The 27,582-nt window shown below is 34.7% G+C and overlaps 1 long non-coding RNA gene across 1 annotated transcript in view; it reads right to left on the bottom strand.

Annotated features, from left to right (window-relative positions):
• Positions 1 to 14,816: 14,816 nt before the first annotated feature.
• Positions 14,817 to 27,582, bottom strand: part of LOC145683348 (uncharacterized) — a 290,622-nt gene continuing 277,856 nt past the window's right edge. The window contains exon 3 of the long non-coding RNA XR_014131056.1: positions 14,817 to 14,828. This is a non-coding gene — a long non-coding RNA (uncharacterized LOC145683348). The remainder of the gene's footprint in view (positions 14,829 to 27,582) is intronic.

Raw genomic sequence — 27,582 nt, 5'->3', positions numbered from 1 at the left:
CCATTTAAAGAATCTGTTCGTGCACGTGTAAAAGAAGCTGGTGAAACATTAAAGACAAAAGCTGTTAACGAAGTTGGTCAGTTATTAACTGGAAGTGGTAAGAGACGGCCACGCAAGCGTAAAGCTCCGACAATTGTTCGTTTTGGACACCAACAAAACGTAAACGTAAAAACAAAAGCAAAAGAAAAGTAAAAAGAAAAATAACTCGTGTTACAGATACATTTTCATAATGGCACTACTTAATTCAAGCAGTGTTGAATGCTGTACCAACGATTTCGATTTATTTAGTACACCAATGACACACACTGCAATTGAATCTTCCTTTAATGCAGAATACCGTCCAATTTCAACATTAAGTTCTGATGGACCTATTCAATTTTTTATTCCCGGTGAAACAGGAGAATTTATTCATACTGTATATTTTTATCTTTACGTACGTTGTAAAATTACAAAACCTGATGACGCATTAACTGACACTGATGTGGTAGCACCGACAAATAATTTCCTACATTCATTATTTAGTCAAATTTACATTTCATTAAATGATAAATTAATTACTTCTTCATCAGAATTTTAACCTTATCGTGTATACCTTGAAACATTCCCATGATGCTTCTGATACACATTTGAAATTAGGTATGTGGTATAAAGATACTGCTAAACAATTTGCTAGCAATACCATAGGTAATGCTAATATAGGTTTTCGTGCTAATTATATTAAAAATAGTAAATCGTATGAAATGTATGGGCGTCTGTATACATATATTGCTGGATTGCCAAGAGCACTTGTAAATAAAGTAGGTCTTCGTATAAAATTACATCCTAGTAAAGATGCTTTTTGTTTAATGTCTCCTGCAAATACTTCTTATAATGTAAAACTTGAAGATGTTACTTTGCATATACGTCGCATCGATGTTGCACCTCATTTGGCAATGGAAATCAATACTAATATGAATCACGAAACGACAATATATCCCCTTATAATAGTACAAACAAGATCGTATACTATTTCTGCAAACGTTAATTCATACAATCTTGATAATATTTTCTTGGGTAACGTACCTAAAAGTGTTGTTATCGGATTTGTTTTCAATTCGGCATTTAATGGAAAATCTGAACTAAATCCATTTCATTATCAACACTTTATCGTTAAAAACTGCAGCTACAGTTTAGATCAAAATCTTTTCCTCTCAGTCCCCTCTCCCCAGGTTAAAAACAATTTGTACCTTCTAAGTTACCATTCTCTGTTTTCCGGTACTGGTTTATATTATAAAGATGATGCACATACTATTATTCCTGAAGAATATCCACACGGCTATACTCTTTATGCATTTATTCTATCATCACCAAAATTAGATGATTGTACGTGGGACCTTGTGCGGGATGCACCTGTAAATGTTAAAGTTTCCTTTTCTGAAAATTTAACTGAACCTATAACATGTATTGTGTACGCGGAGTTTGATTCTTTAATTCAAATTGATAAAGATAGAATTATATATACTGATAATAATTTTTAAAAGTATCATTCTAATAAAAGAAGTATAAATGTTCACTTATAAGCATATGAATTACATGTGTCCTACTGGTACAAAGTGTGTTAAACATTTTATATTGTAATATTTTTGCTTGATTATTCAAAGAGTTGCGAGGTATCATACTATGAAGTTTGTCAAAAGTTTTTTCCGAGCGTTAGCACCATTCATCGTGATTGGAAAAGTTATGAAAAAATCTGTCATTAATATTTTAAACATTTTATTTCGTTTTATGAAATTATTCCATATACTCCACTAGGTCTTCCAACATATACACGTATAAAGTGATGTAAAGTGAAGTGAAGTGAAGTCAATTTAAAAAAAACAAAAGTTATGTACACTGATGGTATAATAAAACTGTTACTTCATGATACACTTACTGGTGCGAAAGTGCATGGCATTTATCCTATTGATAGAAAAGCAAAACTGTGCAACCACCGGCTAGACTTATTATAAATTTAAGCAATTCATCTTCAGGTGGCACACATTGGGTGTGTGTATCCATTGATAAAGACCAAACTGGTTATTACTTCGTTAGCCTAGCATTACCATTTCCAAAATAAATAAAAACTTTTTTAAATAAAAATTGAAAAATATATTTTACAAATGGTTGCGCATATCAAGATAACTAAATCTTGTGTTGACAATTTCTGTTATACATTCTGCATCATATTGTACGCAAGAAAAGCTTTCAAGAATATTTAAATTTATTCAGAAAAAATAATCTTAAACAAAATGATGAAATTGTATTCAATCATGTAACCAATATAATGAAAAAGAAAAACAAGTAGATTAGTTTAATATTTTTATTTACAATTTAAAATCTTGTATTTTTATTTACAAGAACATATCATATCCTTTTTTACAACTTTGCAAATGCATTATTTAATGTTATAGTACGTTGAAACTTCTACCAATAACATAATTGTTGTTCGCTACGGAATGCGCATCCTGACTTTTTTATCAAGGTTAATATTTTGTTCATGAAAAGTACAATAATCTTAATGAATACGTTTGAATGCAATGTGTTTAATGGTGTACACTGTTTACTTTCCAAATCAATAACATTAGCTAGTGCAAAAATATTTTAATCCAAAGTGTTTTTCTGCACCATTAAAATTAAAGGTTGCATCTTGTTTACAAAGTTGATATATAAGGTTACGTAATGGTGATACAGTATAACCGCATTTATCATTCGAAGTTGATCCATGTAAGTTTAATGTTAACAATTCAATTTGTTTTCCATAACCTAACGAAAGTACATTATGTTCTACTGGTGATTTTATTAAACAATGCAAATGTACTGTATCATCACACGCAGTTAAACTAAATTCACGTATAATAAATTCATGATTTGAAATCTTAAAAGCTTGTATGCCAATAATGTATTCATTAACACATGGTGAAATTTTTTTGTTTACGTTCTAAGAAAAACGGTATAATTTGTCCAACAAATTCAGTGTTCTTTAAACAATCACCCGCTTTGCGTATAAAGTTTATGCTTGAAATATCACTATGATGTTCTTCAAACATTTCAAATAAATCAAGAGTTGTCGTTGGATAAATGTTCTACAGCAGAAGTTCCAATATCATGAAGAAATAAACATTGATGTTCAAGATGCAGCAAACATTGTTCACAAGAAATATTATTAAAACGTAAGTATGCATTTATAGTTTTTAAAACACAAACGTCACTAATATGTTTTACACTACATGATACACAAAAATTATTTTCGGAATACACTATGTACAGTACGATTTTCTTTTTCTTAACACACACCACTATATTCATTCGATCTGTCTTTTTCAAAAAAAATACTTAAAAATTCTTTTCGCATATTCGCATCCACTGATAGTTTCTCAAATGTAATATTAAAATAATCTCTTGATAATGGTGTAATAACAGTATGTGTTTTTGCATAAACCTCAAACAATTCCTCCTATACACGAGGATTCACCAGCACAGACCAAACACGAATGTCTAAAATGTCTTCATTATAATAAACACATTCATGAGACCATTCACATGTATCATGCCAATAACATGCATAACATATCAAATTATCATTTGGATTCCATTTCACAATGCATTCTCTAACACAGTTCACATCCACATAATTAACACTACATTCACAGTTCCCACTTAATTCTGATAAAGCAGGTGAACATGGCGACGTACGCAGATTTGATACCACTTCATCATCTAATTCCGCCTCAAAATCTGATTTATCCTCCGAAAATTCGTACACTTCATTATCTGATCCCTCTTCACTATCGCATGTATAAACTTTTATATTATCATTTTCATATCTTTCTAATTCATTTTCAATAATTGTAGAATCCGGAGAATCTGGATATTCTTTCATATTTTAACAATAACTTTAATTCTCAACGTCTAATTTATGCTTCACATGAACGTCTTCTACAAACAGACGGTTCTCCATCGCTAACAAAACTATACATGGCTATTTTTTAAAACCAAGATTTAAATAAAAAATTCCAATGAGGTCACGCGCTGGCGCCCGTGCACGTGGGTATTTTCCGTTCGCGCCCCGCGCATTCCCGCGCGCGTCTGCGTTTCCGTCATCCGCCGCCGGCTTAAAAGTCTTTTCATAAACATATCATCTACTGTCCAATTTTCTCTTTAACTTCCCATCACATCAACATCTGCTATTATTCTTTTATTTATAACAATCTAGCATTGTTCAACAAGTACATTATTATTCTTTAAAACATACAGCTGCAAGGTTTCTCTTTTATTATTCTTTTCTTTTATTTAAAATTCTTGCTACAATGTATTGTATAGTTCTATTATTCTTTTTACCAATCTACCATTATTCAACTAGTTTCCAATGCTTTTTCTTTTCTATTATTCTTTTCTTTTACTAATCATTTATCTTTTTAACTTTGACATCTTTTATTATTCTCTTTTGTGTAAGCTCTATACATACAATAGTACACCACCCATTACCTGTCATCATATGTCGCTTAAACAATACTGTATTTCTATACATTTAAGCTCTCTACCCATTTTCTAAACACGACACCCAGCCTGCGAAGCTTGGATAGATTTTGGAATAAGTACTACTCCGGACACAAAGAGTAATGGTATTCTTTGCGCAATAGTCGTATTCGGTTTTCACTCAAATTATTCTAAAATATAAAGAGGTTTTTTAATAATAATTATTATTTTTATTTTTCCTTTTTCTTTTTGCCCAATATTGATAACCATATCAACATAATTATCATCATCATATCTATTCTGCCTTTGTTGCTAGGTCACTTGCTGGAACTAAAAAGCTTCGATGTACGGTGATCTTCAGCTGGTCTCTTCGTCTTGACTCAGCACTTTTCTGCTTTAATACTTTCCTTCAACTACACTTTCCTTCGTCCTCTCCCTCTCTTTCCTTCCTCCATACGCTCTAGCACGTTCCTCGCAATACATTTCCTTCCCAGCCAATATCCCAACCAGTTCCGCATCCCCCTCTTAACAGTATCTAAAAAATTTTATCCCCTATTGCTACTATTACTAACATCTCTCATTCGTTTTTCGTTCAACCCCTGTTAATTTTTTCCTTTTTATCCATGCCCATGTGTCTGCCCCATACAGTACATATTGGAATAAATAAATCAAAATTATAATATTTAACTGGAATTTTGTTTAATACAAAGGTTAGCTAATCGTAGTTGAAAAGACAAAAATCTGACGCCTTTACAGTGAAAAATAATTTTGCAATTCATGGTATTTCAATAAGCTGTGCTGTCTTGATTTTCTTTCATGTCTCTCGGGAATAAACTCTCTAGTTTGAGAACCAGTGGAGTGTTGGATCTGTTAAAAAACATAAAAAGATTATGAAACGTTGTGATTTATCTTGTAAGTAGTGAAGCGTGGGTCAAGTGTACTACTCTGTAGAGCAGTCTTGAGCGTGGATGCCCATTGAAAAAGAAAATAAAGGTCATTGCCTACGTTGTACACTATCGTCATATTACACGACGGTAAACTATATTACATTTAGGAAAATCTATTGTATATATTTCCGTTACTATTGGCAAATTGTAGACTTTATTATAACTTATATCCAGAATAAAATTTACCTATGAAAAGCGTAAGATTTCTAAACATCAAAACTTACAAGATTCTAGCAAGCAAGACTAAGACAAAGACCAAGGGTTCCAGTGCAAGACCAAGACTTTATGTGCAAGACTGTATGTGTCTTGCCTTTGCTCAGCACTACATAGAACAATGATACTCCCTCGTTGCTATATGATTACTGTACAAACCTTTGGAGCGGGATAGAAGGATTTGTTTTCTGGTAGAAAATCAATTCTTAGGACCCTACGTTAGCTATAGATCCACGTCTCACATAGCCTCAGTTATGGATAAGGGTAAACTCCAGGCCAATCAATTAACCAATCATACACAATGAAAAATATGACACTGAAGTGTGATTAAAACAACTTTATTTGTCTGGAGTTTAACATAATGTTTACTTTCAAGACTTTCTCTGATGTGGTTCTACATACTATCCAAATCACATGAGCTCACGGCGGAAATCAACACCAAGCGTCCCGCAGAAAAGGCAAGTGCTCAGAAGAAATGAAATGATGTTTATAATTTAATAGTTTGGATTCAAAATTGAAATAGTGCACTTTCCTGTAACATTTACGAGTTATTATATTAATTCATCAGTACTTCTTCAATTTCCACGTTTAATATTTTCTGAAGCGTCAATGGTTGGAGTTCCAAAACTGTCCCTTTGGGAGAATGTACTCATATATTTAACAAATATTGGATATTGCCTAAGTTTTGATATATTTTTTTAACTACAAAAAAAGATATTAGTCGTACATGAAAAAGAAAACGGGCCGCGGTGTTTCAGTGGTAGAGCGTTCACTCTGCTGCGTGGGGTTCCTGGTTGGATGCCAGTTTGAGCCAAGTTGGTTTTATGGAGGACAAACACAATGTGTGTGGGTTTTCTTGGGGTTATCCCGTCTCTCCCCACTTTCTTAATTCTCTCACATTTATTCTTACCATCGCCATGCACTTTAGCCTATCCGGCATAAGCATGGGACGTAAAACCAAATACTTCATTTTTTTTAGCAAATCTTCTCCTTTACGATTTACCGCACTACCGTTCAATAACATTTAATGCAACTGTACAGAGCTGATTCTTAATCTTAGTAACGAAATGCTGCTTTTTCTGTCAATAACATTACTTTTTATACCCTAATTGTTGAATTGATTTTGAGTTTAACGTCCTTTTCAGCAGCGAGGTTATATGAGACAGGACCTACATATTAACGTGGAATCGGAATCATATGATCTCCCGCCGGGAATCGAACCCGGATCTCCCACGCCAAAGGTGGGTACGCTAACCGCTTCGCCACGGAGGAGCTCCATACCCTAATTATAAGAGTAATAGTTGATACAATACCTAAAATAATAATGTTATTCAGTTAGTTTTCCTTTTCGTTTCGGTATGGGAACGGTTGCAAGTAACGAATATTTTGATGCAATTATATTACGTTAAAAAGTTATGTTTTTAACATTATCATTGATATACAACCTATTAAGTTAGCATTCAATACGTTATTGCAACAGTACAATAACGAAGTGCTCTTTTCACCTGCCAATAACGTTATTTTTAAACAAGTACCGTAATTGTGAGAGTAACATTTGACATGATACATATGCCAATAACGTAACTAAATTGGTTTCGTTTTTCGTTACAATATTGGAACCGTAACAAATAACGAATATAGTTGATGCAATTAAATGCAAATTATATTGAGTTAAACAGTCATGTCTTTAACGTTATCATTTTAATGAAACCTATTACGTTATCATGCATTAATTTCGTTGCAGTAGTAACCCTGCCTTAATAACGAAATGCTCTCTTCACCTGTGCAATAACGTTATTTTTAAATAAGTACCGTAATTGTGAGAGTAACATTTGACATGATACATATGCCAATAACGTTAGTAAATTGGTTTCGTTTTTCGTTACGATATTGGAACCGTAACAAATAACGAATATAGTTGATGCAATTAAATGCAATTTATATTGAGTTAAACAGTCATGTCTTTAACGTTATCATTTTAATGAAACCTATTACGTTATCATGCATTAACTTCGTTGCAGTAGTAACCCTACCTTAATAACGAAATGCTCTCTTCACCTGCCAATAACGGTATATTTAATAAGTACCGCAATTGTGAGAGTAACATTTGAAATCATAGCTATGACAATAACGTTACTAAATTGGTTTCGTTTTTCGTTACGATATTGGAACCGTAACAAATAACGAATATAGTTGATGCAATTAAATGCAATTTATATTGAGTTAAACAGTCATGGCTTTAACGTTATCATTTTAATAAAACCTATTACGATATCATGCATTAACTTCGTTGCAGTAGTAACCCTGCCTTAATAACGAAATGCTCTCTTCACCTGCCAATAACGGTATTTTTAGTAAGTACCGCAATTGTGAGAGTAACATTTGAAATCATAGCTATGACATTAACGTTACTAAATTGGTTTCGTTTTTCGTTACGATATTGGAACCGTAACAAATAACGAATATACTTAATGCAATTAAATGCAATTTATATTGATTTAAACAGTCATCTCTTTAACGTTATCATTTTAATGAAACCTATTACGTTATCATGCATTAACTTTATTGCAGCAATAACCCAGCCTTAATAACGAAATGCTCTCTCCCCTATCAATAACGTCATTTTTAATAAGTACCGTAATTCTATCAGTAACAGCTAAAACGGTATTTAACGCAGTAACATTATTCATTAAGTCTCAGTTTCCGTTATCATATAGGCATGGTAATAAATAACGAATTAATAATAACGCACATTATATTAAGTTAGCAAGCCCTGGCCAGAGCTCATTCTGAAAAATGGCATCTGGCATTCTGGGTAAAAGTTCTATGGGACTAATTGAAAAAAATATATTTAAGTTTCTACGCTGATGGTAGAATTTTTGAAACAGTTATTGAATTACGTTCGAAGCATAGGAATAAATTGCGCCCCTGCAACCCTGTGTCGTCAGGTTTCCACAAGCTGCAAGGCCAAAAATTATAAAGAAAGTACGCCGGGGCGGACCAGGCCAAATTTTCACCCGGGCAAAGTGATTTTTTGGCGCCCCCTCCCCTAGTACTAGCCTATATCTTATATTTTATCATTGTGTTTTGAATATTTTAAACCCATTTCTCAAAAAGACATTCATTGCTTAGGAAAATTTCACAAAGAATATGGCCTACTATAAACAATACCAACTCCGGTCCCCGCTTGTTCTAGTGGCTAGCACGCCTGCCTTCTCAGGTTACTCTTGAACGATAAAAGTGGTTCGGATTCCACTATAATCAGTATCCACATCTCCTTTGGCCATTAAGGCATATCCGTGGAACGCTAAACTCAAGCAAACAAACAAACAGTATTTATACGCCCTCCACTCTTTATACTACATACCATCTCTCCAATTTGTCGATACAGCCCTCTTAGTACTACGAAACTCTCTTCTTCCATGGTGAAATGGAAAAAGATTATGTAATTGCCACTACTTTACAAGAATATAAACCAAAGATGTCAGTAGAAAACACATTATAAAATTTTCTTTTTGAGGCTCGATTTGGCGCCCCTCTGACTCTGGCGTCCCGGCCAGTCGCCCGGATTACCCGGCCCTTGGTCCGCCCCTGAAAGTGCGGACGCATAACTAAGGGCTGCGGAGGGGAGGTTCACATTCACGTTATGCCACTGGTTTGACGTATTTTTAATGTTCAGTAACTGATTGGTTAGTGGAATAATTTCGACGGTTACTGATATTTAAAGTTTAGCTAAGACAAAGTTACCTAACCAAACACATTTGATATCGCGATGTCACAATTTGATTTTTCCTCACATAAAATAGAGGAAACAATAGTAATAAAAATCCTTACTCGTACTGGGCTCGAACTAACAACCTAAATGTTTCAGACTAGTTGTTCTCACTAACTGAGTTTCTATTTCTTACCCGAAATAATTCTGTTATATTACGAGGCATGCTTTTTATTATGATCATGCTGTTAATTTATTCTTTCGATAGGTAGTTTCCACTGTTTGCTTTATCCATACAAATAAATGTATAGATTCATACATTAAGGATCTTTACTACAGTAAAATTAAACTGACGCTAATTTTAAAGTTCTTGTGTAATATCTTAAAAACAAATAACAATATTCGAAAAGCAGAAACGTAGTGAACTAGACGATACGATTTTGCATGTAATACCTTTACCACAATTCACCTGTTCGCTTTTGGTATCCCGCTATTTACAGAACCCGCAAAAAATGCTAAATCTTTCTACAGTTACAAATCGAAATGAGATAGATGAGTTTTGTTAATGGTATGACATGCAAAATCGTATTATCTAGTTCACTATGTTTCTGCTTTTGGAGTATTTTTATTTGTTTTGAAGATACTACAGAAAAACTCTAAAATTAGCGGTAGTTTAAATCCTCTGAAGTGAAGATCCTTAAGAGTCTTTGGGTGATGTGTGTAATAATTTCACGACAAATATACTTTCTTAAATGAATGCTATGATTGGCCCTAATTGTCTGTTCCTATGGAGTTTGGAAAACAAAATTGTTCGAAGTAATACGAACATGGCTTAAGAACAAGGACGGAACTAAGTTATCACTCGATTGACCTTGAGGGCAAATCACCAAAGGGTAGCTATAAACGAAAGTTCAGCATGCATTTCTGTGGAGTTCTGTTCAGTATTGCTATCTGCCAACATTTTACAAACCTCACCTTTCGATAGAGCGTAATGGCAAAGAACGAACGGGAAGGAATTGTTGCCCTTGTTAACGTGGGGTACCACGATGTCTAATAAAGATGTCTCCTTTCCTTGAACTGATACTTTATCGAAAATAACTCGTTTTCCTTTATATATTCGAAGTTCCTCAGGGTTTCAAAATGGGGATACGTTACTGACAAACAAAAACGCATTCAGAGGTGGGTACAGGGGGTCTTGACCACCTCTGAAATCCCAACTTTTCTGTAAATTTAACCTAATTTTGGGGGTATTTTTAAAATTTGTATTATAATTTATTCTAATATTGAAGTCGGACCCCCAAATAGCTTTGGACCGTTCCCGAAATAAGTTCCTGCATACGTGCCTGCTGACGAATATATTTTCAATATATTCGTTAGATAATAAAGTAAAATTACTAAATTAGGAGCAAAAAGCTTCAACACGGGCTAACTCTTGTCCACTGCCAAAGGTTACATTTGGCAAAATCGCACGGAAATAAATGAATGCTGAATTGCATTCTAACCCGTTCCTACTACTACTACTACTACTTTTGCTATTGATCTGTATAGTACAAGGGAAATTTATTTTATTTAAAGAAGTTTAATGAAAATTTTAAAAAATAATCGTTAGATCACTTTTTCAACATTATTTTTAATCTTATTTAACGAAAGAAGTGTTATAAAGATTTTAAAAATGAAAAAATAGCAGGATTTGAACGCACCCCAAAACCAATTTTTTCCTCCTAGCATATTGCGCCAGCTAAGTCGACTACGAGAGCCGACAGTATCTGACGTTTACTTTGTGCTATATTTAGGTAATGTCTCGTGATGTCACCAACAGGAGCACGATATAGACATCATTATTTTTCCTACATTGCAGAGCCCACCGAGATTTCTTCATTGTCTACCCTGACTGAATTTCTCATTTGGACCAACACTTTAATATGAAGCCAAAAATTCCTTTAAAATAGACGAAAACTTTGAAAGTTTTAAATATTTCAATGTTTTTGCCTTTTCCCATACGGGGGTTATAGCCTCTACACCGCAGAGACCCCCTAGATTTGATCATTGACCACTCGGACTGAAATTCTCATTTGGAACCAAAACTTTAATGTGAAGCCAGAAATTAAACTTTTACATCAATTTGAACTGACTGGGTTCCGGTTCACCCCACTACTATGTTTAGTTCAGTTAAGTGGTAATTTGGGAAAGCTTCACGTCATCAAAATAATCTTCACTACACTGCCGCCCCAAGAGTTCGTGCTGAATCCGCCACTAGAATCAATAGACGCTTTTCCTATTCATTTTGTCACTCTTGGTTGTGTAGGGGCTCCCTCGAACAAATTAAGAAGCAGTAATATTACAATGAAGGGGCGCTATATATTAGGTATTTCTTTAGTTACCCACCCCTAACCGCACAGGGCCATCTTCGGTACAATAAAAATCTCTTACGTGATATTTCAATCATGAAGGGGGAGAGGATGCTGTAAATAAATTTCTTATTAATTTTGTCTGCCCTGCTTATCAGAAATTACTTTCTGTTGGGAGGGAACTGAAATGCCAGGGGTATTATGAAACGTCGTACCGCCTCCTACATGGTTGCTCAAATTATTACTAAAGAAAGCATTTTAAACTAAGATATCTAAGGTTACTACATTATATAAGGCTGACATATTCAGGATTATTATTATTATTATGTGAATGTATTTGGAGCACCGAAATTGTGTGAGACGAATCATTACATGTAGAGGTTTAAGATGGGTGGTCATAGGGGAGGAAAAAACAGGATTTTTCTGTCTGACTCTCTAATGTAAAGATTATGTGCTGAAGGTAAGAAGCATCATCATTCTACAATAGGTTGCTTTTACGTAGAATATTAGCTACTTCAGTTCTCCTCCTTCGGGCTACTTACCTCATGTGGTAAATTCAATACAATTTCAATTCAAAACAAATACATTGTAAATTTTTTCCGAAATTAAACATCTAGGGAAAATTAAACATTTAATTGCGAAATCTGTTATCAAAATGTCCAAACAAGTAGATAGAATACTATTTAATGATAAACATTGTGAAACTTTATAAAATTCTCCAAATTAGAATTAACGTTTACTGGAAAACATTATGCATCAGCGAGCATATTCTGAGCAGTGAGCACAGGGAAAATTATTACGAAAGTGTTTGCAAACTAAATGAGGAATACTAATGGAAATGCAACATTTTTTTTGTATCGTCATGAATTGTACACATACGATACAATTTGATTCTTCCCACATAAAAAGTAAATAAAATAACCATAGTAATAAAAATGAGAGTTGCATTTCTAAGGGGTTCGTTCCAGCTACCTCCGGCGTACAGACTTGTTGCTTTAACTAATTGAGCTATTTGTTTCCTTACGAGAACTAACCTGTTCTACGGTAAAGACGATTTTTCATTACGATCGTGCTACCAATTCGTTCTTTTCCATAGGTAATTTCCACTATTCGCTCTATCTATATGTTAATACTTGGCATAGATTCATATATTTGGAGTTTGCAGACAATACACGTAACAAGACATATTACTAATGTTTCGTTAAAAGTTTCATTTGTAGATGTAATCCACATTTCTCTCAATGACATAGATGTCACTGCTTCGTGTTGAACTGGAAATTTCCCTTGCGTTCTTGAAAATTTCCCACTTTAGCAGAGTTGGTAATACTCGAAATTGTGGTCGATTTAAGGCTTTTTGCTTCTAATTTATTTATTTTAAGCTAATATCTTACACAAATATTAAAAACGGGTTTTTTATTAACGTTTTTTGCTGGGATAACCTCCAGAAATTTCGAACATATAAAGAAAACGGAGATTTTTTCAGAAAACTTCAAAATAAAGAGACGCGTCATTTATTTTGTTCATACTAGCACCTATGGCGAAGTGGGGGTTTGTCATTACACTTCATTTGTGTAATGCGAATGTAATTTCGTTATACCGTGCTAAAATAAGAATGATTGATCCCGTATCTTGACTTGTCGGAATAATCCGTACTGTTTGCGTATTTTCCTCCTGAAAATTTGCACGATGATCTGACAAAGCGAAATATATACGACGCATGTCGTGCCTTGGCATGCACTCTAGAATATAACAGCTCACCGATGAACGATGATTCTTAGAGAGGTTGGAACTTTCGGATGTGGTTTGATGTGGCAAAGTTATACATCATTGACTGAATATAATTCCTCCACAATATTATTGTCCAAACTCCGTTTAGAAATCCAAGTCAGAATGGTTTGTGAAGCCAATAATTGAAATAAGAGTAAATGTTTCCTTGCACACGCTTTGACTGCACTCGGACATACGAATGGTTTCGGTATTTTGAGTTGTCTGTCCAGGACCCGTTTTACTATCTCCAAATGTACTTCATTAGCGAACCTACGGTCGCCACCTCCCGAATAAGTTTACGTTATCTTGTCTGTTATATTGATAGCATTACATAATTTTGGTTCAATTCCCCTTCCCTTTAAGTCCGTACGTTCTAGAAATTATGGTAATAAAGTTTGTGTTTTATCACAATTCTGGATGGTGGAGCAATTTTCTTTGGTAATACTGGTTAAATAGCTGCATTTATAAACGGCTAGGTATCAGATGAAGGCTCTATGTTGTCGGCGCCAGTGAAAATTGTTGGCTGAAAATCATATTTTGGGATCCCATTCCAAACTGGGGAGTCGGGAGGTCACGCTATACCGGCGGTAACTTGTCAGAATCTTTGATAGACTTTTAACATCTAGGTATGACAACTTACACAGTGGACCGAGATTCGTTTCGCGTTCACCCTATTACTGTAATCTTAAAATAACTTTTCCGGTGTAACCATCTCGAATGGTATCACACACAGACCCGTTTGATTGCTTTTGCATCCTAACATAAGATTCCTTTTTCTATCATAATGATACTGAGATATTAAATTGGACATGATGTGTTGTCATTTTCTATTTTAATTAGTATTTTTTTAAACCACTTTTCAAACTTAGAAAAATGTGAGCCTCAAATTGAACCTCAAAAATGTGTATCGTAAAACTAACTCTATTTTCCAAATTACATGGAGAATTTAAAGAAAGCGTTAATGAGAAGGAAAAAATATTTTTTTAATACTCTATGTATCTAACGAATTGTAGCCTGACATCTTTGATGGGTTTCTAATGAAAAATATTGTATGATAAAAGAATATTTTAATACCTATATCGAAAATTGAAAACATCCTAATCTGCACGTTCGAATTTAATTTTACTTAAATTTAAAAGTAACATTCTATTAATAACCACGAAAGCTGGAAAATTGAAATTAACATAATCACAAATACCTGTCATCATTATTATTATTATTATTATTATTATTATTATTATTATTATTATTATTTTACTCAAGCAGTTATAATTACATAAATAAAATATCTCTAACTCGTCACATATCTTTCATCAGATTCAGTATTAAACTCACCATCCGAATTCTCTGGAAACAAAAAATGAACGTATTAACATTACACTTAATTAATGACAAGATACAATCTACTTACTACTTTTTAGCATGAGGAAATTCAGCATATAATGGATACTAGGAACGTTCTGTCTTTTCCTCTGGAGATGTGTTCAACTGAACCTCACACTGGGAGTTGAATGAGATTTTTGATAAGGTAACGGTTAGTTGTTTGTGTGAGTGTATCCAACATACTACCTAGCTGTGGCAGCTCAGTTATACCGTGAACTTGCGTAGAAACCGAATGCTAAGTGACTTCTACATAGCGTCAAAAGGACGTGTATACTGTACGAGTTCAAACTGAGGTTAAACGCCGCTGTAGCTGGGCGGAAGTTACACGAAGGTTTTGGTGAAGATATCGTGCTTATGGAGACAGCTTAGTGGTGGCTTAAAAGTTTGAATATGGTGACGAAACGCTCGCTGACGTAATGCATGCCGGAATACCAACACATGCATAAAATGAACTCTTAAGGTAGCAATTGAAACGAACAGTGGCCAGGTATGTGACAAATTGGGACAACAATTCAGTGTGAGTGGAGAAGCCATTCATCAGTTCCTCCTAAACTTGGAATGCACTACAATTTAGGTCCATGAACCTACAGGATTTGACTCCGAGGCAGAAGGCAACATGATCAGATACGTGTTTCTTTTTCTGCCTCCTCTGAGAAATGATAGATTACTGGACAAAGTTTTGACATGTGATGAGAAGTGGGTCCTGTTCGAAGCTTCTAGGCTCCGTCGTTTTTGGTAAGCATACCATGAACCGATTCCAAGAAAACCGGAACAACTGCATCAAAAGAACGCCCTCCTCCGTGTTCGTATCATCTTGCATCGGGAACTGCTATCAGTTGGTCAGAGCATTAATGCAACTATGTACTGTCAGCAGTAGAGCAATGTTCAAGAAAAACTCTAATCTCTGGAAACAGGAATTTTGAATCTGAAGTTAGGTAGGATGACTCGAAGCAACATTCTATTGCTTGGATGGGAAAAACTGTTGCGTCCTCCATACTCCGGACATTGCACCGGTCGATTATCTTCTCTTCCATTCCTTGGTGTACTGTATTTGAAATCCCTAGAGATGCAACACGCACTTGATGTCTGGTTGGCTTCAGGGCCCATCATTTTCTACCGCGATGGAATCCAATGAATTGAGTAGTGTTTGCAGAAGTTCGTCGTCGCTTATGGGGACTATTTTTTATTTTGCATGTACGTTTTATTTGACATATCTATGTTCGAAGGTGACGGGTGACAAAATTGACACAACTGTATTGCATATCTTTATATAATATCAAGTGCAGAAAGCATGCGCAATGATAAGTTACATTTGTGTTAAATATTCAAAAATTATTTAACAAAAAACTCTTAGGGTCATCAAATTTAGGAAGCTCAAGTTGTCATTTGATGTAGCCACAATGGAAGAAAGTGGGGACTTTTACAAAGTTTAATTCTAAGTCTAATCAAAAGACGTTCACTACAAATAAATAGACGCAAATGTAAAGACAATATTCAATTTATTTATTTATTTATAATAGGTTTCAGATACAGCACTAGGCCATTTTTCACTTAAACATTTTAACAATTATGTAACATAACAATAGAATAACAATTTGAAAGCAATATAGTACAGTACAATGGAAACATTACAATGATATTTATCATATGATCTGAAGGTATGCTCACTTGAGAAAATACGTCTGCAGTTTCTCGTAACTTACTATACGTGTTAACAATTCGGTTTAGAAGGGACCAATGGACAATATTAACTCTCGCAACTCGAGTGTAAAAGAGATGACTAGATCGTGTTGTTCTAGCGGGTAAGCGAAAATAGATCTGACTTAATAACTGTTCTCATAATATATGGCCATTTACAATTTTATGCAAAAATATTAGGTCAGAAATTTTTGTTTCTCACTAGGGGAGGTTTGATATTGAGAAATGTTGAAACATAATTTTTTGGAAGTGTTCGAAAGTGAGGTACTCGGTAGAATACAATGGCTAAAAAGAAATTAATTACAGAATTAATTTTTTTCAGATGAGTAGGGCAGGCCATAGATCAGACAGGAGAACAGTACGTAATAGTGGGACCAACATATGACTTATAGAACAAGCTTAAGGAATTAGTATTTTTTATGTCAGTGAAGCGATAAAGGAGTCCTAGTTTTCTCATAGCAGTACAAGATATTGTCCTTATATGATCCGCAAAAGTAAGCTTACTGTCAATGATAACACCAAGATCTCTGAAAGAGGTGATAGGATTTAGGTTCTGATAACCAATTTTGTAGATGTGGATTATAGGGTCCTTTTTTTTAGAGAAATCGTAAGAAAAGCACATTTCTCGATGTTTAAATTAAGTTTCCAAGAGTTACACAAGTTGAGAAGAATAGAAGCATTATGCAGAAGACCAAGACCATCGTACTCTGATTTAACTTGTCTGTAGAATTTGCAATCATCAGCAAATAGAAGAATTTTGGTAGAGCTGTTTGTGAACAAAGAAGGCAAATCTCCATGTATAATAAAATAGAAGTGGGCCCAGAACTCTGCCTTGAGGAACTCCAGAAGTTACGAGAATAAAGTCAGAAAAGTAACCTGAAACTGAAACTCGTTGTGTCCTATTACTGAGATATGTTTCTAGAATACTAAGTAATTTACCATGTATATTAAATCTAGAACTGAGTTTGTATATAAGAAGATGGTATGGAAGAGAATCGAAAGCCTTAGACAGGTCCAAATTCAAAATGTCGAGTTGCGAATTTTCTGAGATGCTGTCCACAGCATCGCGTAGAAGAACTGATAAATTAGTAAACCTATAAATTAGACATTATCTGGCCCTAAGGCGCGCTGTTAGGGCAATGACAAGAGAAGAGAGTCAGTATGGTACTGATAAAAGACAAAGACTCAGAACAAACAGGTTGAAGAGGGTAGAGGAAGGAAGGAGAGGTTGAAGGGGATGAAGCAAAGGTGCTAGCAACCGTAATTTAAACCTCTGGGGCTTGCTTATCCTAATGAATAATATTGTATGTAAGCAATACGTACTAATTTCTTTATATATTTTTAAATGCAACTGCTCATTTTCATTTAGTATAGTATAGTTGAATTAAACACACTCTATACACGCACACACACACACAGATATACCTCTCTCTCTCTCTCTCTCTCTCTCTCTCTCTCTCTCTCTCTATATATATATATATATATATATATATATATATATATATATATACTAGTATACGAACTTAAAAATAATGTATTCTTTTCAATATTTTAGCATGTTTTGTGACCACATATACCTTTTATCGTAGTTTTTAACTTGTACTTTACTTCAGGTCTGCTTTTAAAATAAATAATTACATATATATTAATTTTTCTTAAAAATATCGAACCTCTAACTTTAAAAACATGCGCTCTAATAGCCACATTTAAAAATTTAGGTACAATGTAACATTGTACAACAGGTTGGAGCGACTCGTTCTTATTGGTCACTAAGTAGATCGTAAGGTATTTTTACACCAATCTGCAGCGTTTTTTTTTAAAGTGTTTGGTAGCTGATTACAAGTTTCAATCAACATTTGCTTTGATAAATGATAAGTACATGATTAGTGTTTGACCGTGTAACAAAGCCTTCAAACAAGCCAAAACGGTTTCCAGGCCAGAGCCAGAGCGGCAACTTTATGATCAGGGAACTTTCCATTCATTTTTGTAATTACTAGAGGGTACCCATCAAGCTGAAAGGTTCATTTCCGAGGATTAAAACGTCACAAGTCTCTGATAGTTGGCAGAAAGTTATCTTCCAGTATATTATTGTGATACTTAGTCACGTTAATATTGCCAGACCCCTGACCTCATATTTCGTGAAGCAAACCCACATTATAACACTCACAGAGTGCTGTTTAACATATTGTGGCTGTAGTACAATGTGTTAAAGTGTATTCGCCAGGTCGCCTACGAACAAACTTTGTACCGTCACTTCCAAAGATGCTGATTCTTGTATCGTCACTCCAAATTACTTTACTCTACTGGTTACTCTTCTACCGATCACAGCTAAATCCGTTCCGAAGTTCATTCTCTGTGTGGTGAAACCCATTGAATATGTTTTCTTTTTTTCTTGACAAATGTTTTTTCTTGGGGCTCGCCAATCAATTTTCAGACAAGTTTATTCGAACAGTTCTGTCAGATATTTTATACGTAATGATATAAATAATGTTATTAGTATATATTGCTGATAGCCGACGATCTTGGAGCGACAGCGAGAAATCCTGAGCACATCATATTCAGAAACACTTCAATTTCTGCCAGTTCTTTTAGCCGAATTTGTTGATCCTATTTCAGGTAAAGCTTACACATTTTTATCAAGCTTGATTTCGTAACACCATCATCATCCTATTGGCTATTTATTAATACGTATATCTTCTTGACGAAAACAACAACTTTAGCTCGTTTTGCTGGTGACCAATTCATATGTTTTGCCATTGTTACACGGTCATAGAAATTAAGAACACTAATTACGTCCTTATGATTGAGAGAAAGCAAATGTGCAACGCAACTTGTAATCAGCTACACAATACTTTCGGAAAAACTGCTGCTGATTCATTTAAAATATCATACGATCTACTTAGTGACCAATAGTAACGAATCGAGTCATCTTGTCGTACAATGCCACATTGTGCTTGAATTTTTAAATGTAGCTTTTATAGTAGACAATCGTTGTTTTAAGTTAGAGATACACTATACTTAAATAAAATTAATAATATGTATGTATTAATTTTAACAACACAACTGAGTAAAGTGGAAATACAAAAGAATGAGGTAAAAATGTATTTGTAGTGAAAGAACATGCTAAAATATTTAAAAGAATCCTTTTCTAAGAGAAAATGTATGATATTTGAAAAGTTTCCAGAATTATGGATTCAGTATATACGACGACAATACTGTAAATAATGGAGCAAGGCTAACATAAGAGGTAGAAAATGCCAAGCAGAAAGAGAAAATTAGAGTAAATGTTAAGACATAAGGGAAAAATGTACCGTAAATCGTAGTAGTTGGCAATGCAACGTCTGTAAACGAAAATTAGCTTGTGAAATATATTACGTTAGGAAAAGCGTTAGGGTTAGTAAGATTTACCCGCCAAACAAATTACATCTTCCTACTTACAGAATGAAATGTTCAGAAAAAACTCCAAGAGAATGAAAGATATAATCCTTTTTTTAAATCCTTATCGGAGTAAGAAAAATTATATATATATATATATATATATATATATATATATATATATATATATATATATATATTAATTATTTGATGTATTAAAAGCCATAAAATAGCTTGTTTCAAGAAAATAGATTTGATTGCAAACAGGTCTAACAAGGGACATCACCCAATTTTCCGGCTCCGATTTCAATGAAATTTTTCTTGCTGATAGAGGACATGTATTCATTATTTGTGATGACAGAAATTTTTTGCCATGGTGCAAGTTTTCTATTTTTATAATAATTTGTTAAGAGTTGTTATGTGGTTATTAGAGATTACTGCAGAAGTCTCTTCCTTCCCTTTGTAAACGGAGTGTTAACGAAAGAACAACCATGTAGATACCTATAAAACCTAGGGGGAAGTCGTATGGTAGGTATGACCTTGACGGCAGCCATCTTAAAATCCGCCATTTTGAATTAAGGTCAAATTTTTAAAATTGGAATAGAGTAATACGTTACATAATTTTGAGCTAGAATTTAATCAGGAAGACAATGGTGAAGTTAGTTTTAAGATACGCCCAGGCATATTAATTGTTTATACTTACTATGTGCGTACCACTAAGTAACTTACTTCCACTTCTAACCCGCGTATTAATAATAATAGTTGGATAAAAGCTTCGGTAATATATATTATGCCTAGAGGGAAGTGATACGGTAAGGGTATCCTTGACGGCAGCCATCTTGAAATCCTACATTTTGAATTAAAGTAAGGTTTTGAAAAATGAAAACCATAGCATGTGACACCTCATTTTAATAGCAAATTTTTCCCCAAAACCAATAGTATGTCCATTTTTGTTCTATAAGTAACCAGTATGAATTTAGGACTGCTTCTAATGTGCGCCAAACGTCCATTATTCGATCTTTCAAACTGACAACACTCCTAATTTTATCGCATATTTTAAGATTGCAACTGGCACTTTGCAATTGTTGCCATGCCACATGTATTCTAAAATTTATTACATTTTTAAAGAGTTGCGATTTGTCAGTTCGTTAATAGTGTTGGGATAAGCATCCAGCAATCTTTCTGAATTTTGAAGACTCTCAAAATAATTATTTATTTTAAACCACAATACATGAAGAACCTATGGGACTGTGTGACGTAAAGAAATACAAATGAAATACAAATGAGTATTGACAGGTGATCTGCAGAAATGTTTATCAACCCCAGTCATAAGGAATATAATTAGTTTGTATAAAGAAAGCAGTGGACTGTAAATTTTACTTTGCACGAAGTTTCAGATTTATGTGCGAAGAATCCAAAGGTCTCTGTGGTGGGTGTTAAATCGCCTCGACTTTATTTAAATGGGCTGATAGTGTCATTCCTGACAGCGATTTGTAAGAAATCACTTTCTAAACCAAGAACTGTTATAGTGAAAACATTATTGTGGACCATATTATTTTCTTTTGTGACGACGCGTAAGATTTATAATGAAACACGCCGAAAGTGCCGGGTCAATAACCCACACAAAATAATTTAAAAGTTTTATACTTAAGAGCGTTATACACTAAAGAGACGAGGAAATACGATAATGACAGAAAAAAATCATAAATTTGTGCCAATCATATAAATAAAATTCCATTTTTATTAATTTAGGTATAATATTTTAATGATCACTTTACCGCAGAATGTCCAAACATTACACAGTCTTTGAGGATAGAACAGAAAGTAAAACAAGTTCTCGAAAAGTTCTATTTATTCCAGATTTATTATACAACATTCACATTACAACATTCCCGATTTAACTTCTGTATGTTCATTTTCTTTATTCAGAATAAAATTAAATAAAATATAAAGTATATGTACAACTTACCAGTAGTTCATTTTAGTATATCATAACTGAAACTAAAAATATATAGAGTAGCAGGCACCACATCTGATTGCGAAACCTGACTAAAGGAAATAAATGTCTTATAGGAGGCCACTTTAACAAATAGTTTTATAAATGCACCTATTTTGACTTCTATTCAGGTATTAGTGACCTAAGCCTCTTTCAGAATACTAATGTCTCCACCTACGAAGCCTTCAAAGTTATCTAAGTCTCCACTTAAATTTCGGGGCACTAGCAGTAACTTACTTCTTTCCCTAAGGTCATATGTCTTTCCTCACAACATATTACACTTTAAATGTTGCACAAATATTCTCAAATATAGACGATAACACAGATATTCTTACTGAAGGCCGTCCACTTATGGACGCTTAGTGTCTTCATGCCAATATAGAAGAGAAAGAAAGGAAGTTCAAAACTTGAATATTTCAACCCGTGGGACTGAGAGGATTAGTAAGACAATCATTTACTAATTATGGGGTTCAAAATATGGAGCTCGAAGATTTTAAAAGTTTTAACTGTCTTTATGATAAACGAGACAACCCCGTTAGTCCTCTTCTTTATAGATAGAGATGATGTTAACAAACTGCCAGATATTCTTTAAATATGTATAACTGCAAGTGACAAAATAGTGGAACATTGTACGTATTTGAAAACATCCTTTGAGGTGAATTGAAAGAGGTCAACTTCGGCCAAGGAGTGACATTTCTAGCTGATTTTTATCTATTTCAACGCCATGTTTCTATTTTCCAGCAGAAATTCAACGATTTGACGTCATGATACTCTGTGTTCATGATTTTTACAAAAACATAAACCCTACTAATACTGGTAATATCAATGGTTATTCAGAAGGGGACATACCTGACGGTATTGACCTTCAGTATTGATTTTGAATCAAAATACACTACTACTTTATATTTGGTCTCCTGCATCTATTTCTTTAGGAGAATGTTACACCCACACGGAAAAAAAAACAGTAATGTCTTTATATTGGTTATATCTTTCTCCGCTTGGCACACTATTTCATACAATGTGTTCCACTCAGTGATGAAGTTTTAATAGAATAGTTTAGCAATAGTATCAGACAATAAATAAAAGCAACAATCGGATTGATAAAACTGCTCTCCATTAAACTTACACAAATGTAGCATAGTATCCTATACTTCCGAGGATATATATGCACTGCATTTACAGGTAGTTTAAATAGTTTCTAACACGATCTTCAGAGTAAAGATTTCAAGATCTGCTATTATAAAATGATGACAGACTGCAGTATAAAGATCGTAATATAGATGACTGTCTATATGTTACATACGTTAGTACCATATGGGTGTGAGTAAGGCGAGGTGATACGCGAAATTCGAGAACAAAAACCAATAATTGGGAGTCAAATTTATGTTTATAATTTTAAGGAGAAAAGGTACCTCAGTCACAATGCGTCGAGTAAATGATGTCTACATATTATCTTTGGTTAGGAACTGTGTTTTGTTAAGCTTACGCAGTGAAATAAACGCATTCTTAAACAAAGGCAAGAAAACATGTTAAGAGCAGAAGTAGATATGAGGCACTATGGAAGAAATTTGATTCCTCCCGGTCTTAGAACTCGATGTTTTCCTAGAATTCGGAGACAAGTTTCAACAGGCCTTTATTTGTTATGCTCATAGCCTTTTAGGGCTACCCTCAGCTATAGGTTCATGAAAAACTGGCCTTTTCGTCTTCTTTTTCTAGTCGTCTTGTATTGGATAGCTAGATTCTCCCCTGAGCCCCCAGATCCATCTTATAATGTTAAGAATAGAAGTCCTCAGACATCCTGAGAATAGCGTGAGGATTTAGCCCTGGTCTTATTCTCACGAAACGCTTGTAGGTTATGACCCTTGTGGGAAATTTTCGTCTGGAATCTTCTCAGGAATTTAAGTTGATAAGACGAATATTGCAGTTCATGCTTGTTTTAAAACGTATTGGATTCCATTGATTAAGTATATTCTATTAGCGGAAGCTTCTCATAGATATAATGTTTTAAAACGTAGGATGAAAAAAAATTGTATACTGAAATCATCAGGGTCGGTTGTGTTACATGTGAAAAGTGTTATATGGATATTCACATGATTATGTCTGTTATGACAAGTAATTAAAATCACCCCCGCCCCCTTTCCTCCTGGAAAGACGAAGAGCATAAGCGATTTAGCTCCTTGGTCCTATTACCACGAAATGCCTGTAGGTTATGAACTGAAGCTGAGATATTCAAATGATTGAAGCTTGTCAGCAGATTGCGCTCCCCCCTCAGCCCCCAGACCCTTCTTGTAATGCTAAGAAGAGAAGTCCCCAGACCTCCTGCGAAGAGCGTGAGGTTTTAGCCCTAGTCTTATTCTCACGAAACGCCTGTAGGTTATGACTCTTGTGGAAAATTTTCGTCCGGAACCTTCTCAGGAAATTGAGTTGATGAGACGAATATTGCAGTTCATGATTTTTTAAAACGTATTGGATTCCATTGATTGAGCATGTTCTAATAGCAGAAGCTTCTCATAGGTATCATAATGTTTTATAAAAGTACGGTGAAAAAATGTGTATACTCAAATCATCAGGGCCGGTTGTATTGCATGTGAAAAGTGTTATATGGATATTCACATGACGATGTCTGTTATGACAAGTAATTAATATCACTTCTGTAGAGAAATCAAAGATCAAATTATGCGAAACGAATTTGCTGCTTATGTTAAAGCCGTGATGAGATATTGCTTTATAACATATTCCCATAGCACAAAAAGCTACGTCATCGAAATTTAGAATTGAAATACATTCCCATGACTAGTATGCGACCTCGATTATGGTATGCATGATCGAACTTGTTGTGACATGATTCTCTAAGGCAAACACGTGTGTGTGTGTGTGTGTGTGTGTGTGTAGACCTGAAAAAAGAATAGTTGTAAGTTAGAGTTCGCGGAGAGAAGTTGTAAGTAGTCTTCGTTGTTTTCCACCTCATATTTGTAATAGTGTGTGTGTCTTTGTGTGTTCTTGATCCATTGGTTGACTAGAGGTAAGGATAAGTGTTATCATCAGACGCTTTTATTAAAATAGGTGAGTAAAAAATATATATTATTAAAATATTACGGTCTATGATTATCCGTGAAAGAATAAAACAATATGTTACGTTTTCATTTAACTATAAATGCACTCCAGACAGTGTATTTACTTTGCGTTTCCGTATTTGATAATGAGATGAAATTCTAACGTTAAAAACACATACATATAAGCGTAACTGTATGATGATTCTGCTAGTTGCACATCGAATTCTGAGAAAATAATAAGATGGAATTCTTGAATGTTTTCTGACTCGCATTGCAAGTAGGTTAGAGCTGACGTAAGATATATCTGGAGACTTGTATAAAGCAGCTAATGAACGAAAAGTCGTATCACTTATAATTTAACGTTAAAATATAAAAAGAAGAGGTATATTATGTGTTTTAATGTGGATAATATCATGCCTTCCTGTCTGTTTGTTTATCTGTCTGTAGTATGTGCTCGTGGCCAGCAAACATTATTAAAGGCGCGAACAATGAAATCTATGAGTTTTACGTCCTACGTTTATGCCAGCTAGGCGTGAACAATGAAATGAAATTTTTGAGTTTTACGTCCCACAATTATGCAAGATAGGCTAATGGGAAATCTTTGAATTTTACGTTCTATGGTTTGAAATTTTTGAGTTTTACATAACACATCTATGTTTGCTAAGTTAATGAAAACGGTGATGATGAGAAGTGAATGAAATGTTGGAATGAAGAAAGTGGAAGGAAACGGGAGAACTCCGAAGAAATCCACGTACATGGCATTTGTCCACTACAAAGTTCACTTGGCTGAAACAGGATTTTGAAGCTAGGACCCCCATGCACCACAGGTAAACACATTACCACTGAGCCAGCGAGGCCCCCTGCCGACAAGGTATCAAAATTTGGCCCATGGTCTCAGAACAAGACGAAGCGAAGATATGTGTGTATTAACCATTGGTAATATCATATGATATTAAATAAATTGTATATGGTTTTAAATAAATTGTATGTCTGTCTGTCTGTGGTCTGGGGTGTCAGACAAGGGAGCCAAAAAGTTCTCAAAATTTGGTCATGGTATTAGACAAAGTCGTGGCGTTTTGGGGAGTTCAACCCGGGACCCATGCAACATAGGTGAACGCTCTACCACTGAGCCACCGACACCTCCTGATGAAAAGGTATCAAGATGTGTTCAGAAACACCTCCAACCCCCGAGCTACGATCGAACGAGAGAAACAATGAAATGAAATCTGAGTTTTACGTCCCACGCATATGACGATTAGGCTAATGGGAAATCTTTGACTTTTACGTCCCACAGTTATATCGGCTATGCTAATAGAGACGGTGATGATGGAAAATGAATGAAATGTTGGAAGGAGATAGTGGGAGGAAATTCACGTACACAATGTTTGTGCACCACAAAGTTCACTTGATTGGAACAGGATTTTGAACTTAAGACCTTCCACGTACATGGTGTTTGTCCACCACAAAGTTCACTTGTTGGGAGCAGGATTTTGAGCCTGTGACCCTCATACACATGAGGTGAACACTTTATCACCGGACAACCGAGATCCATAAAACGAGAGAGAGAGGTCAAACCACAACACTCATGCAGGGACACTGTTTTCAATGTTGATACTCTGAACTCGTTAGTACACCATCTAAGGGAGGTTGAAGTTGGGGTCTCCAGGGTTGGTATCGAGACACGTAAAAATAATTTAAAATGATCCATATTAGTGTAAAATTCATAGTTTTCGGGGTATCTGTGTTCAATGTTGATACTCTGAACTCGTTAGTACACCATCTAAGGGAGGTTGAAGTTGGGGTCTCCAGGGTTGGTATCGAGACACGTAAAAATAATTTAAAATGATCGATATTAGTGTCAAATTCATAGTTGTCGGGGCCTCTGTGTTCAATGATGATACTCTGAAATCAATAACACAACATCTAAAGGATTGGACGGCTCTTTAAATTGAGTTTCCGTATTTGCTACGGAATAAAAATGTCATACTGAGTTAAGTGATCATACCATCGTAAGAGAGAGAGAGAGAGAGAGAGAGAAAGAGAAATATTTCAGTTTAAGGGGATGTCTACCCACTTGCAAGTGTTTCAGGATCCCTATAAGATAACACGTAGATATTTCTATGTGAATATTTAACAAGATATTGCACTTACCGTCTCAAAATTTTCCATGATATTTTCCAACAGCAATACCTATATGTTCATGGTTTCTGTTTTTGATTTAATGCCCCAGATCAATTTAGATTAATTATAATGTATACTTCCGTTTACACTTGGCAACGTAGAGGATAGAATTTCTCCAGGAACTGAGAGCTCTCTGCTGAACCTCTAGCCCTAATAGTCTTCGCGTCACGTGGTAGTGATTTATGAGCGCTTCTGGCTAAAAACAAATGTTGTCTCTGTTTCTTCCTTTTTTTTTTGTCAAAAACTTGTTTTGGGCAGCTTTGTCCTCAGTTTTGTCCACTGCCTCTATCGAGATAGCAGTTATACAATGGAGATCGTTTGCAGATCTCATAGCAGATAATGTAACATTCTTTGAAGAAACTCGAAGACTGACATACGAACCGCGTGACAATTTGGGTAGGGAATCTGGAGCGTT

Source organism: Thermobia domestica, chromosome 4 (assembly GCF_964235325.1).
Source record: "Thermobia domestica chromosome 4, izTheDome1.hap1.1, whole genome shotgun sequence".
NCBI classification, from domain to species: domain Eukaryota; kingdom Metazoa; phylum Arthropoda; class Insecta; order Zygentoma; family Lepismatidae; genus Thermobia; species Thermobia domestica.
Note: the sequence above shows the minus strand (reverse complement) of the source record. Positions and strands in the feature narration are given on the sequence as shown.